Source organism: Lolium perenne, chromosome 5 (assembly GCF_019359855.2).
Source record: "Lolium perenne isolate Kyuss_39 chromosome 5, Kyuss_2.0, whole genome shotgun sequence".
NCBI classification, from domain to species: domain Eukaryota; kingdom Viridiplantae; phylum Streptophyta; class Magnoliopsida; order Poales; family Poaceae; genus Lolium; species Lolium perenne.
In genome coordinates, this window is record NC_067248.2 from 10,756,919 (window position 1) to 10,770,884 (window position 13,966).

The following is a 13,966-nucleotide window of genomic DNA, read 5'->3' on the forward strand; positions in this document are numbered from 1 at the left end:
AAGTAGGCAACTGCAATATTCTAAAGTACTTAATTTTTCCCTAATCATGCCTTCATGTTGTTAGGCTGAACCTCACGCTTCCCGGTCTCACAATCGTTGGTAGGTTAGTGAGGATTAGACCCCTATTTAGGATCGCTTCACCTCTTGTCATATTTTTTTTAAACAATTTGATGTGTTCTAAGCGCGGGTATTTTTACCCGCTGGTACCACATTACCCTGTCGGGTAACGGGTATGGGAAAAACTTGTACCCGTTGACGGGTATGGGTACGGGTGACGGGTAAGAATAAAGATGATGGGTACGGGTATGGGATGGCTCTACCCGTACCCATACCCTACGGGTGCCATCCCTAATCCATGCTCACTCAAATACAAAACGCGCTCCATTACTGATAATGTAGCTCGCTCCAATTCTGATGAATATAGCTAGCTGGCCATGGAGGAAGGCGTTTTGGCACCTGGAGCCGGAGCATACGCGATCGCGCCTCCCGGTTTATTATTCTATATACATATATGCTTACGTACACAGTTGTTTCATAGAAAGAAAAAAAACGGACCTTTTGTCGTCTCGAGACGAAATTCGGTGTAAAAATGATTTTCATCATATGTTTCTTCAAGTCATACTTGTTCTACTCTTCAACTACCTATAGCTACTAGTAATCCTTTCTTTCCTGTGTAAAAAGGGAAAATAAAAGGACCAGGAATTTGAGTACGTGCATGTACGATTCCCGCCCAGGTCAGAATCGATTAGATAGGACGGTGCATGTACGATTCTCACGTACAACGTCTCGATTTTCTCATAAACTACTAAAATACTAGCTCTGGTCAATGTGGGACCCATCCCATTTGTAGAAGCCGTATGTGTCTCCTTGATTTTATTTTACTTTTAATATGGTAAAGGCCTAGAAGGGCCTAGATGCAATATATATAAAATATTCTCAGTGGAGTTAAAAGTTACAAAAAGGACTCTTAAAAGGGAAAAAAATTACATTGCAATCCCCACAATATGTGCACTAAGGACCCTAAACTGAACACGGAAAAACACGAGCAGATCCCTCGTCTCCATGGTTGTTGGGACTCCATCGACGACCGCCATCTTCATCGCCGGAGACGCCAATACTTGGGAGGGATGCCGTCGTGAATCCATCAAGGGGCCTCTGCCTTACAGGTTGAATTGATGCCAACATCGGGATCTGGAGCGGCTGCCTAATCAGCCGGAGATCATGGTAGTAGATCATGTCTGTCATGTGGTAAACTCCAAACTGCAGCTCGAGGCTCACCCTCCGGATCCATATATCTCTTCATTGTTCTGCTCTTCCTGCACACCACCATGGCCAGCAAGAAGAGGCATCCCCCGTACCTTGACTCCTGACCGAGAGACAACCGCGCTTATTGAAGGAGCCCACCATGAGAATCTTTTTTTTCCTTCCACCTTGGAAGTTTATCGGAAAAGCTCATGGACAACCGTCCGGTGTCCGCCGGACCACCAAAATGGAGAAGCTCGATTTTTGAGCCTTATTTTCGGAGATCCCTGAGGCTGTCATCCTCACATGCAACATCCCTTGCCACCAAAGAAGTGTAGCGAAGAGGGTAATCCCCAAGACACACCAGATCCGACCGACGAGATCCGGTGATCTCTACTCGAAAATGCCATATAGGACACATAGTAACGAACCGGTGCGTAGCGTAGGGCTCCAGGAGGGAGGCGACATCTCAAACCCATCTAGGGTTCCGTCCTCTCACCGGTGAAGCCGTCGATCTGCTCCGCCTCTAGTGGCCTTAGGGTCTTGGAGGTGTGGTGGAGCATGGTAGCTCGCTGGCGGGAGGGTTCTTGTTCTTTTTAGGTTGTTTTTCAAAGTCTTCTACGGGATGATGGGGCGGCGGCTACATTCTGATGGCAGAATAAGGTCCTCTCCATCCTATCCTCGCCCCGATGGTGCTCCTTATGCCAGCGAAAGGGTGCATGGAGTCTTGTGTCCGGTGGATATCCTGGGATCCGGCCAGTCTTCGTGTCCGCGGGTGTGGTTATAGCTAGGTTTGGCTATTCTGATCTAAGGTTCTCATCATTGGGGCTGGTTGATGCTCTGCTGATTTGGTCCTTTGGCGTCTTAGCACGGCAACCTCCCGTCTTTCTACTACAACAAGCTCTACTTCGACAAGCTTTGCCCGGCTCCGGTGATGGAGGTGCGAGAACGGCGGTGTGACTTTGGCTCGCTCTATAGTGTTTGTAGCTAGTCTCCATTGGGTGGTCCAAAGACTTTTTTGTAATTTTTATTACTTTTGGTGTTCTTTATACTATTGATGATGATTAATAGATCGGTGCTCTCTTTTTTGAAATAAAAGTTCAAGGAGAGAGAGAGAGAGAGAGAGAGAGAGAGAGAGAGAGAGAGAGAGAGAGAGAGAGAGAGAGAGATAGGTGTGGAGTGGAAGAGATAAGCTTGTGAAACAGTGTCTTCTTGATGGAGTCGCTGGATCCAGCCATGCTGAACACCTAGGCTATTACGGAGCGTTGTCATTGTACGAGATCTAGCACAGGTTGCAGCGTTAATTCTGTAGTGCGATGTACTCCAGGTGTACATTGTGTACACTGATGTAAGCCTGTTTAGATATTTTAAAAGAGGTTAAATGCAAACCAAAATAAGTGAACATAGGCAAACTAGATAAAAACTAAAGTAAGTGGATGTACTAAAGAGGTAGATAACATCTTATGAAAGAGCGGGAGGGAGTAGATGTGGAGAGACTAACTAGAAAAGGGCCACGTCAAAATTCCAAGTTGTATATGGAGCGGGGTGGATGATTCCCCGTGAGATCGATCGTTTCCGTCAGCACGCGCGTACGTACGTAGACACCTACGTATATATACGTGAGAGCTAGGTAGATAAAAACTTGTCGCGAGGTGAGATGGAGTAGCGACTTAGATTTCCCGTCTGCAATAAATAAATATTATAATTATATGCAGCAGCCGGGCGCAAGAGGGCGAATGAGAAAGCAAAAAAAAAAAAAAAAAAAAGAGAGAGAGAGAGAGAGAGAGAGAGGTTACGAGTGTATATTCATGGCAAAACCCAGGAAAAAAGTATATATGTTGGGGATGTACGTGGCATACGTACATGCGCGCGCGCGCGTGCGTGAGCTTCAAATCCAGGAAAAGGCGTGCGCGTCGGTTGGTTAATTTGGCTACTAGCTGGAGCCAGGCTGGCAAACTCATTTACGTGACCGAGAGCGACATGTGGACCCCATCGTGATCGAGCGAGGTGCATCGAGGCTGGTCGGCGCAGATGGCTCCCATGCTGCATCGAGTCTGGACGCCCAACACAGGTGCCTTTCCGTACAGTGTGGCGAGGCATGCTCGCACAGGCAGTGGATGGATGGTTGGTTCCGCGCAGGTCCGTCCTCGTTGCCGCGGTTCGCAAGCGCCACCTACGGCGGCACCGGAGCAAACACACTATTTGACCCGCCGCACAGGAGCAAGCAAGGTCGTCTCCAAGCTGGCCTACACCGACCAGTTCACGTGCCTCGACAAGGCAGCCATGCTTACCCCTGAGGAGGACGCGCTCTGCGCCGACGGGAAGACGCCGACGGACCCGTGGCGGCTGTGCACTATGCAGCAGGTGGAGGAGGTGAAGTGCTTAGCGCGGATCATCCCAGTGTGGTCGTCGGGGATCGTCTACTTCGTGGTGGTCACCCAGCTAAGCACCTACGTCGTCCTCCAGGCGGCGCAGACCGACCGCCGTATCACCGCCAGCAGCAGCTTCCAGATCCCGCAGGGCTCCTTCGTCGTCTTCGTGATGCTCGCTCTAACTCTCTGGATCCCGGTGTACGACCGTCTACTCGTGCCGCTGCTCCGCCGGATCACCAAGCGCGAGGGTGGCATCCACACTGCTCCAGCGGATCGGCATCGGAATGGTGCTCTCAGTGGTCACCATGCTGGTGGCGGCGGCGGTGGAGCGCCGCCGCCGTCGGATCGGTCCGGGATCGCCGATGATGTCGTGCTTCTGGCTGGTGCCGCAGCAGGTGCTGGCGGGCCTGTCGGAGGCGTTCGCCGCCATCGGGCAGACCGAGTTCTACTACCGGCAGTTCCCCGAGAACATGCGAAGCGTCGCTGGGGCGCTCTACTTCCTTGGCTGGGCACTGGCGAGCTACGCCAGCGGGCTCATGGTGACCATTCTGCACCGGACAACGGGATGGCTGGCGCAGGACCTGGACGAGGGCAGGGTGGACCTGTTCTACCTTGTCACCGGTGTCATCGCAGCGGTCAACCTCGTCTACTTCGTGGCGTGCGCACGGTGGTACAGGTTCAAGAAGTCAGATGATGACCACACCGGCTCCGGCGCCGGCGACGCCGGCCTCGACGAGAGCCCGAAGAAAGCGGCGAATGCAGCGCCGGTTTAGTCATTTAGTTTAGGGCCTGCCCGTCGAGGCTCAGAGATGGATATGCATGCATGCATAGTGGTATATACTTATCGGTTGTGGTGAATCCACCTATTGTTGTGGTCTATACAGATTCGAGATTATTATAAAAAGGTCAGCAGATCTGAGGAAATAATCAATACTCCACACGAAAGCAAAAGCGGAACAGATCGAGTAGTCAGCTAGCTCCCATTTTGACTATAAAATAATCATCACAAATGTATCAACAACAAATATAAATGAATCTATTATCAACATCATCAGACACACATAAAAATAATTTGAAATCCATGTTGCATAGCATATAAAATGGTTCACGATCGACATAGTTCAACAGAATCATATATGAAATGCAGATTTCAAAGCATAAAATAGTTCATCGAAATAGTTCACCACAAACTCGTAGTTCTTCGACCTAGTCCATGCATCATTGCTATTGTTGACCTCATGAGCTTGCACATGTTCCTCCATGGTGTCGGTGGGGACATAAGATTGCCGCCACTCATGCCACCTATGCTGCCGCTGCCCATGCAACCTCCAGGTGATGTCAGCTGTGGTACCTTTAGTGCCGTCGGCCATGGCTCCTCCCATTTCTCCACTGAATCCGCCAGCCATGCCACCGCGCCATCTCACATGGCTTGGCCCATAGCACCCATAAAGGTACCCATGACACCTCCCATTGCTCCACCGAATCCACTCATTCCACCTCATCTTGAAAGTCATCTTCATAGTTTGTCTCATATTCTTGCAATGGATTGGTATACTCTTGTGATGCAAAATTCATGTGTTGCACAAACAACTCATCATCGAAACTGCATATATAGATGCAAAAAAATCAAACAAACATAATTGCATTAAAAAGGTGCTAAAAATAATAGAAAAATGTATACTATACCTTTGCGACATATCATTGATGACGTACGATGAGTCTGGAGGAGGAAACACGTGATCCTCCTCTTCAGTCATGGACAGGAACGATGGAGGAGGTGGCACAAGGGGCTTCCTATTGGGGAACACGTATAGAAAAAAACCTACACATAACCAAGATCATATGCAAGAGGAGGTAACAGATCATACTCTCGTAAATAAACCTAGTGGAATTAGTCGATGACGTGGTTGATGAAGTCATGAGTCGATCCCCCAACTAGTGTGCTCTAGTCACGAGAAAATGTATTATCCCACGAACACTCCTATAATAAAATATTACACGCGCAACACCTCCACATTATCTACATGTACGTGATCAGCAACACCATGTCGAAATGTGATCAAGCACACTGTTGAAGTGGGAATGTTCCGATGAAGATCCGGCAGTGCTTCCGCGAGCCCGATTAGATAATATCTAGGAGGGAGTAATCTCGGGCAGCACTCGGTGAAGAAGGGGAAGTAGACCACCGCGTCGGTCCTCCGTTCACGTCTGCTAGGCGAGAGCAAGAGGTGGAGTGGTACGGTGGTGGTGGCTGGCGGCAACGCGCTAGGGCGGCGGTGGAAGGGGCAGCGCGATGACTATGGTTCGGGAGAGGGGATGGTCAGCTTGGCCTTAGCGGGCCCCTCTCATCCCCTTTATTTAGGAGGTCCGACGGCTCTGCCCCCCTCCCCGAACCAACTTAGTGGGGTTGAGACGGTGTCCGGATGGACTCCTCCCCCTAAACCGACGTAGGGGGGACATTGGAGTCCAAACCGAGTCAACTGGGGAGAGTCCAAGCCTTGAACTCTTCCCTCCCCCTGGGTGCATTTTTTGAAGAATGTTTACCTTGCGTTTTTTGAATGAGTAGTGATAGAGTCCAAGCAATTTTTAGATGAATATTGAAGTTTTTGGAGGACTATAGCTATTGTTTGTGTTGCTACATTTTCGGAGTTGTTAGTTCTATCTTTTGTGAAACAGAAACTATGAAAAGCTCCAGATTACCTTGAATCATGTGTTTTCGAGATGTCATGGGGTATCTAACTTATTCCTTTACGTTTCTGTTTTGTTGCATGCATCATCTTATTTCGTCCAAACCCGTACCCCACCAATAACTTCCTTTAGTTGTCACTTACAAAAGATGAAAAGAGCTCAGCTCAGTAGCATTTTTTTGCAACCGATTCACAACACCGAGTAAAATCAACAAAAGATTAAAACTGAATAGAAGGATATATTACAACATTGTGGGATACCGGAGGCGGGTTTGCCACCAGAGGTGGGATACTGGTGACATACCGATGTCTGCTAGCAAAGGGGGTACGGTACACCGCCAATAAGCTATTATGTACTAGTGGAAGCCGCATGTCCCCGTGGATTTTTCGACACAATTTTTTTCCCAAGTGTAATTTACTTTGTTTGCCGAGTGTTAGTTTTGGCCTTGTGTACTTTTGAGATTTCACCGAGTGCTTTCCTTTGCCATGTATGTTACCTATATTCCTCACTATTAGACGACTTCAAATAGGAGATTCAGTTATAATCTCTGGAAGCAAGTGTGAAGGAAGCCTTTTACTGTCACCTTAACTAAAAGTTGGTGAAGACCGTGTATATGCCTCTTTTTTGAGAAACACATTACAAACATAGACACTCACATACACACGCATACACTCATCCCTAGGAACGAACACACGCACACCCTACTCCTATGAGCACCTCCGGAAGACTGAGCCGGCGGATTGGATCCTAAAATTGACGAAGTCACCACAGGCGCCTCATTGTCGACGGGAACGTCGCCTCCCACTGAATGAATATTCCTCCTTTATAAGACACACAGATATCAAACCTGGGGTTTGAACTCAGTGGACTGGGGTACAACCACCCTCCTAACTACCCAACCCCAGGTTGATTCTCGTATATGCCTCTTGTCTATGTAAGACACAACATAGTGCAGCAGCGGACATCTAGAAAAGAAGGGGGCCTTAGAAAATATGCTGAAAGCAACAAAGTGGTGGAAATTTCTTTTTTTGAATTCTGATTTATGGGATTTTGCCAATTGCATTTTCTTTGCTGAGTACCTTGGTAAATTTTTCCATGTGGGGATTTTTTTGTCGAGTGTCACACTCCGTAAAGACTTTGCCAAGTTCCGGTCTTGTTACATTTCCACCAAAAAATAAATGATGGTAAGTGCGATTATATGTTGTGTGTACATCACCCCCAATTAGTACAGTTTGGACTCAGGCGGCATTGTCTTATTCTATTGCACAAATATTGTACAGTACATATTATCTTGAGAGCATAGAAAAAAATGTTGTTGGTCCTTTTTGTTGTTGTTGTTACTGGCTGACAAACAAAGTGGGCCTGCAAAGCCTCATGGACCTTACAGCCCAACACAGTCCATTTAGGTAATACATATTTTAACTGTTCATGGTATGGGTATCTATTGCAAAACACTTCCGGGAAGACGGAATCGAGCACATGAGGTGTTGCACCCCTCACATAGACTGTGTTTCCTGATTTTCTAATACCCGCACACTTTTCCTTTTTTGTGATATGTTGTTTTTATGTTAAGCGCACACATAATATTCTAAAGATATTTCATTTTGAAGTTCAGAATCTCGAAATAAATACACGAATAACATTCTGTGACCATGCATCGGTGGAAAAATCCCACCAAAACTTACTATTGGGATACTTGTCAAGTATGCCCACCACATGCCGCAATTAGAGAGAAATCAAACAAATATTTGCAAACTTCGGTTTTTTTATAGTGATTATTGTTAGAATCTAGCTATGTAGATAGCCATCTTCTTAGATAAGCTAGCATGTTGATGTGTTCATTCCATGGACAACAAACCATACTCTTATCGTATTACATATAGAGAAAATATTAGGCTAGTTGCAGATCTGATATTATCATGCAATAATGCCAAATTAAAACATGCATATATATATGTAGCTATATTGGTGGTGATAATTAAGCACAAATATGCTTCTCAACACTAGCAAATGTAGCTTTGGATCATTTTTCCGCAAGCTTATGGAAGGTCATGGCCACGCCATCCACTGGCTTCGGTGGGGAAGGTAACTAATCTCTGCATCAGGATTTAGCAACTCCCATCTGAAATAATGGAGGGCAAACTCTCAACCACATAACATAATATCAACAAATACAATTTATGTCATATGCATATTGAATGCAATTGGGTATCTAAATTAGTGTTGGCTAGCCCGTACTTACTCATAGCCGATGGAGAGGTGATGAAGCATGATGGTGAGTTGCAGCCTCGCGAGCATGTTGCCTGCACAAACCCTATAGCCTCCTCCGAACACCTGGTACGTGCCTGGCTTGGCCGGCTCCCTGCATCATTCAGGCGTCAATTAACAATTCCGTATGGTTGTCATCATTAGCTGATTCATTCATGATGAACATGTAAGATTACACGCACATATTTTGGGAAACAATACTTATTCTACTTACGTCCCATCTGTCGTGGTTGAAGGTGAGGGGATCTTGGAAGTTGTTGGGGTCGGTGTGCAACGACCTCACCCACACCAGAACTGGCCATCCCTTTGGTATGGTGTACCCGTTGTACTCCACGTCCCTCTTCGCGACACGATGCGCCATCGGCGCGATGTTGGCCATCCGGATTGTCTCCTCTACCACTTTCGCTGTGTACTTCATCTTCGGGATGTCGTCATGTGTGATGAAAGACAAGCCACCTTTGCTTTCGCTCATCGCCAAATTCTCCTCCTGCAAATCACGAGAGATTAGTTAGATATGATCCCTTTCTATTACCATATGCTTATCTGATTGGAGTTATATTGCTGGCTTACACGTAGCTTGGCGAGAGTGTCGGGATTTTGCTAGGTGGTAGGTGGCCCATGTGATGGCGCTGGCGGTGGACTCGTAGCCGGCGACGACGAGAGAAACAATATTGTCCACCACCTCGTCATCGCTTAGCTTCTTCCCCTGCTCGTCCTCCATCCGCATGAACCCACCCATCACATCGTCATCCTCGGCCTTGGTTACCATGGTTTTCTTCCTCCTAGCATGCAGTTCCTCACGGAACACCGCGTTGAGCTTCCGACGGCACTTGCGAGCGTGATAGAACGCTGTGCCTGGAAAATCCAAGGGAAATGACCTAAGGCCAGCAACCAAGTTTCCGAACCACTCGTCGATCTTCTCCGTTAGGGGTGATGGTTCCATGCTTATGAACATCATGCAGATGTTCGCGAACGTCACCTGCATGCATACGTGAACAATTGTTTCTCTAGATAAATCGGGATAAAATATATTTGACTACCTATAAATGGTAACTTGTTCTTACTTTCTTGATCTCGGTGGCGGCGACGATGGTGCCTTTGTCGGACCAGAAGGCAAGTGCAGCCACAACCCGCGGCTGCACAACCGCGGCGATGGTCCGGAGCGACCTGGGGCTATTGATGGTGGCGAGGATGAACCCACGGAGCCTGGTGTGGGTGGCGCCTTCGACGTTGACAACGGAGGTGTGGCCGACGAGCTCCGGCTCGGGCCAATGAACTCCGAAGTTCTCGGGGGACTGAAGCACGAATTTGTTGGCCGCCGGCGTGCAGGCGATGATGGTGGGGGAGCCGAACAGGTGCGTCCGGTACATCCCCGCCGCCTTCCCGTACGCGTTCTTCTTGGCGCCGATGAACTCGTCGGGGCGGCGCGCGTGCTTGAAATACCATAGCAGTGAGAGCGTCTCGCCGAGGAAAGGCACGCCCATGTGCCCCGTAGCTGAATGGAGCACATAGCAAAAGTAGCAATAGAGGAGATCAGTGAATTAACCGTAGCTCGCCCTTCCGCTTTGTACGTCAGAAAAACCAGGAACCTCCCACTAGTGGAAAACAGGGCATTTGTTCAGGGTGGTAAGGGCCTTTTGTCGCGAGTGGCCAGCCGCGACAAAAGAGGCGCGATAAAAGGTCCCCCTTTTGTCGTGGGTCGCTTACCACCCGCGACATATAGTCCACCACGTGGCAGGCGCGGGGCGCGTAGGGGATAGGCCCTTTTGTCGCGGGCGGTATTACCACCCACGACAAAAGGCCCTCTACGTGGCGCGCACATACACTCATCCAAGAAACTATGTATTTCATCATTATGGCTAGGTGTGTAATACTAGTGATTATACATAAAACCATAATAAAATACTAGTGAAACATAGACACTCACATACACTCATCCAAGAAACTATGTATTTCATCATTATGGCCAGGTGTGTAATACTAGTGATTATACATAAAACCATAATAAAATAGTTAAATATCGGCATTGCATTTATATATGCATCTCTCCCAACTAATATTAGCAAAAAAAAAAAATAGATTATGTTTGCTATCCGCGCCGTCGCCAAGCGTCCAAAGTCTTAAGTCGCGAATATTCACGCGAGCGCACGCGCTATGTGTGTAGTGCAGCCCTAGTGTTTCTAGTATTTTATATGTGTACACCAACTTCCCTTATAAGTTGCTCCAAACAACCTTATCTAAGCGAGGTGGGACTAAAAGATGGCATGCATGGTTGTTTTCTGGCTACCCATGTGCTCTTTTCTGCTGTTGGGTAGAACAAGGCCTTTTGTGCCAATCATGCATAGCATGGGCCTTATCTGGACTGTGCAGTTCGGCTAGCCATAGTGGATTTAGTACTCCAGTGGTGCATGCATGCATGTAAATGATTATCTTCATGGATTATTTTTTATTTTTCTGGACATGGAAGCTGCTATCGACGGAAGCTAGTTAGCTAGTTATCTTTCTTTTTTCCTCTGTCATAGTGTGGCACGTATTAGCTAGGTAGGATTATTTATGCATGCTTTTGGCGGCAAGTGTAGCCGGGGCTCTGGGCGTTGCATATATACTAGCACGTACTCGTATGAAGATGATCATGTTATGGAGAGTTTGCATGTGCAAATTAACATGCTATATGGCAATGATGTTGTCGTTGCCGCTGTTTGATGATAATTTGTGCAAATTCAGAGTTCAAAATTTGTCCAAATTCAGCTTAGAGAAACCATACATGCATCGTATGTGTATTACTAGAAGGGCCAATGACGGAGTTTAATTAGCCCAGTGACTGTTTATAACTTAGCTTTGCATGTATTTGCTTGCATGCATGGGCTAACTGTGGGGACTTATTTTTACGTGAGTGCTCTTGGGCCACCAGATCGATTGCAGTTTGAATCCATCGTATCCGTATCCCAACAGATTTGCAGACGTGTGTGACTTCCTCTACCAACCGAGCTGACTGCCTATATAAAGTAGGCTTCGGAGGAAGATGGAGAGGAGACCCATACCAAGGAGGCACCGAGGCATATGCAGGGACCCTTGCGGCGCCCGATGGTCGGCGGCTCAGTTTGTCCCCCCCCCGCCCCCCCAGCGTCATTGACAATGCATTCGTCGTTGAGCTGTTCGAAGTGCTCTCTGCTGATCGAGTCGACCTGATCGGGCGTCGGGACTGCTGTCGCGCAGCCGGCAGCGCACCAACGCCTACTCTCAGAGTATAAGTATGTTTTATCTCTACCTGTTTCATCTACTAGGTTCCAAGGAGGCGGAAGGATCACCCTCATGAGGGCAGGAGAAAGCCTTGCGTTTAGCGTGGCCACCCCTGCCATGCATGGCAGCGCATGGGCACCGGCAAGGACGCCCGCCCCAGGCCATTGTTGGCCACTACGGCAACCGGGGCGCTGAGCCAAGTCCGCGCAACGGGCTCGCGACACCACGGCGACTCAGAAGCTGCGCAGAGCTGATCATGTCGTGCCGAGCGCCGCTGTCAGCCAACAGCTCGCCATGGATGTGTATTGAGCTCCCTTTTCATAGTCATTGATCTATAAATTATGAATATATACACAAACAAATCTCGGTTGAAGTAGCAAGAGCATAGCCTCGGAACATCCGGGTCTTCCATTGTACTCCCTCCATTGGTACATAGTTTGACCGAAAAAAAGACTATAGCTAGACCTGAGACTGTGAATCTCTTGTCACCCATTGGCTCAGTGAAAGGAAAAAAAGATCGCGCTTAATATTACTGGTGTGTATTTACAACACACGGTTCATGGATATCGTGCAAGACCTCATATTAAAGAAAACCGATCATCGATCCAAAGCGCGGAGTGCCCTGGTATCGTACGATAGAAAAAATATCGGAGGCCACCGTGTGGAGTACAAATCGGATCGGTGCAGTAATCGAAAGAGTCCAGATGCATCGCCCAATCGAAACCTGAGAATCCTGTCTCTGTATACAGTGTACACAAGGTCCATATATACGATCAAATCAACTTTCGTAAGAGGGTTTTTCCTCGAGGATCAGATCAACATGAACCTATCCAATCTGGCCGGCCAGGAAATTAACCAAGCCCAACCAAGGAAAACGTCGGCAAGATCCTCTACTTGGTGCAAGGTTTTAAATAGCGCGCAATTTCGCCGGTTTTAGCGCGCAATAGCGGATTTGGACCCTCCACGCTATATTTGACAGAAAATGGTCGCTACAGTGCTAAACACAAAATAACACGCTAAATCGTGCTAAAATCGCGCTAAAACACATAGCACGTAGCGGCGCTAAAACGTTTAGCTGCAAAAAATAAAGGTCCAAAACTGCATGCCAACCCATCCGCCCAAAAGTCCAATTTCCCCAACAAAGCTAAATACCTAAAGCCCGTATATGTACGGCAAAACCTAGCCTAAATTCCAGTTTATCAGTTCCGCATGGAAGCGACGGCGGCGGCTGCCTCTTCCAGCGTGACGTCGGCGTCCGTTGCTTCCTCCCACAGAGTTCTGTCAGCTACTTCTTTCGGCTCGGATGTTGGGGACGCCTTAGAAAAATCACCCACCAGGTTAGAGTTGACTAGAACCTCCTCCTTATCCCGATTTGTAGATGCGTATATGTATTGAACTATTGATGTGTAGTTATTCTGATTCTGAATGAGTGCTTTCACCTTTGTTGTTGCCTTCTTGGCTCTAAATCATAATATTAGTATGTGTTAAAAAATGTTGTCTTTAATTTGGTCCCGGAATATACTTTGAACGATCTAGTTATGCAATTTGTCTGCTGGACAAGATTTTAGTTGCCGAAATCCTTAACATTTGCATGTCTTTTTTCAAAAACGCTATTTTATATATAGCGCGTTATAGCGCGCTATAACATGCATAGCGTTTGAAGATGGTCCTCGCTAAATGAAATAGCACGCTATTTAAAACCTTGACTTGGTGTGGGCACCGAGGCGGACGAGGACAAGCTGTGGAACCAGCTGTTCTGCTCCCAGTGCTTGCACCTTGACGTGATTGTAGACGACGCGCTCCTTGCCTGCATCCTTGCGACGCCGCCGCTAGAGGATCGGAGCTGCGCAAGAGGACGACTTCATGCTGCTCAAAGGAGGCCACGCTGCCGCCGGCTTATCATGGCCATTGGCCAGCGACAACGAGTGTTGCGACTATAAAAACGACAAGGAGGGATTAGAGCCGGACGAGAACTACTTCGGGCTGCTCGACGAGGCGATGCCCCAGTCACACCTCTCGCTCATCTATATTCCCTCAGCGCCGCTCGCTCCCGAAACTCCTGCCGTGTTTGCCTCATAAGCCATCATCTTCCAACTTTCGTACGTCTTCCAGTTCCATGCACAACTAAACAAGTGCAAAACCATAACCAGCCGCGA

General features: G+C 47.8%; 2 pseudogenes; one reads left to right on the forward strand and one right to left on the reverse strand.

The window, feature by feature from the left end:
• Positions 1 to 3,432: 3,432 nt before the first annotated feature.
• On the forward strand, positions 3,433 to 4,541 carry LOC127303258 (protein NRT1/ PTR FAMILY 2.11-like; annotated as a pseudogene).
• Positions 4,542 to 8,325: 3,784 nt separating this feature from the next.
• LOC127303257 (ent-kaurenoic acid oxidase-like) lies at positions 8,326 to 13,623 on the reverse strand (annotated as a pseudogene).
• Between the last annotated feature and the right edge of the window lie 343 nt (positions 13,624 to 13,966).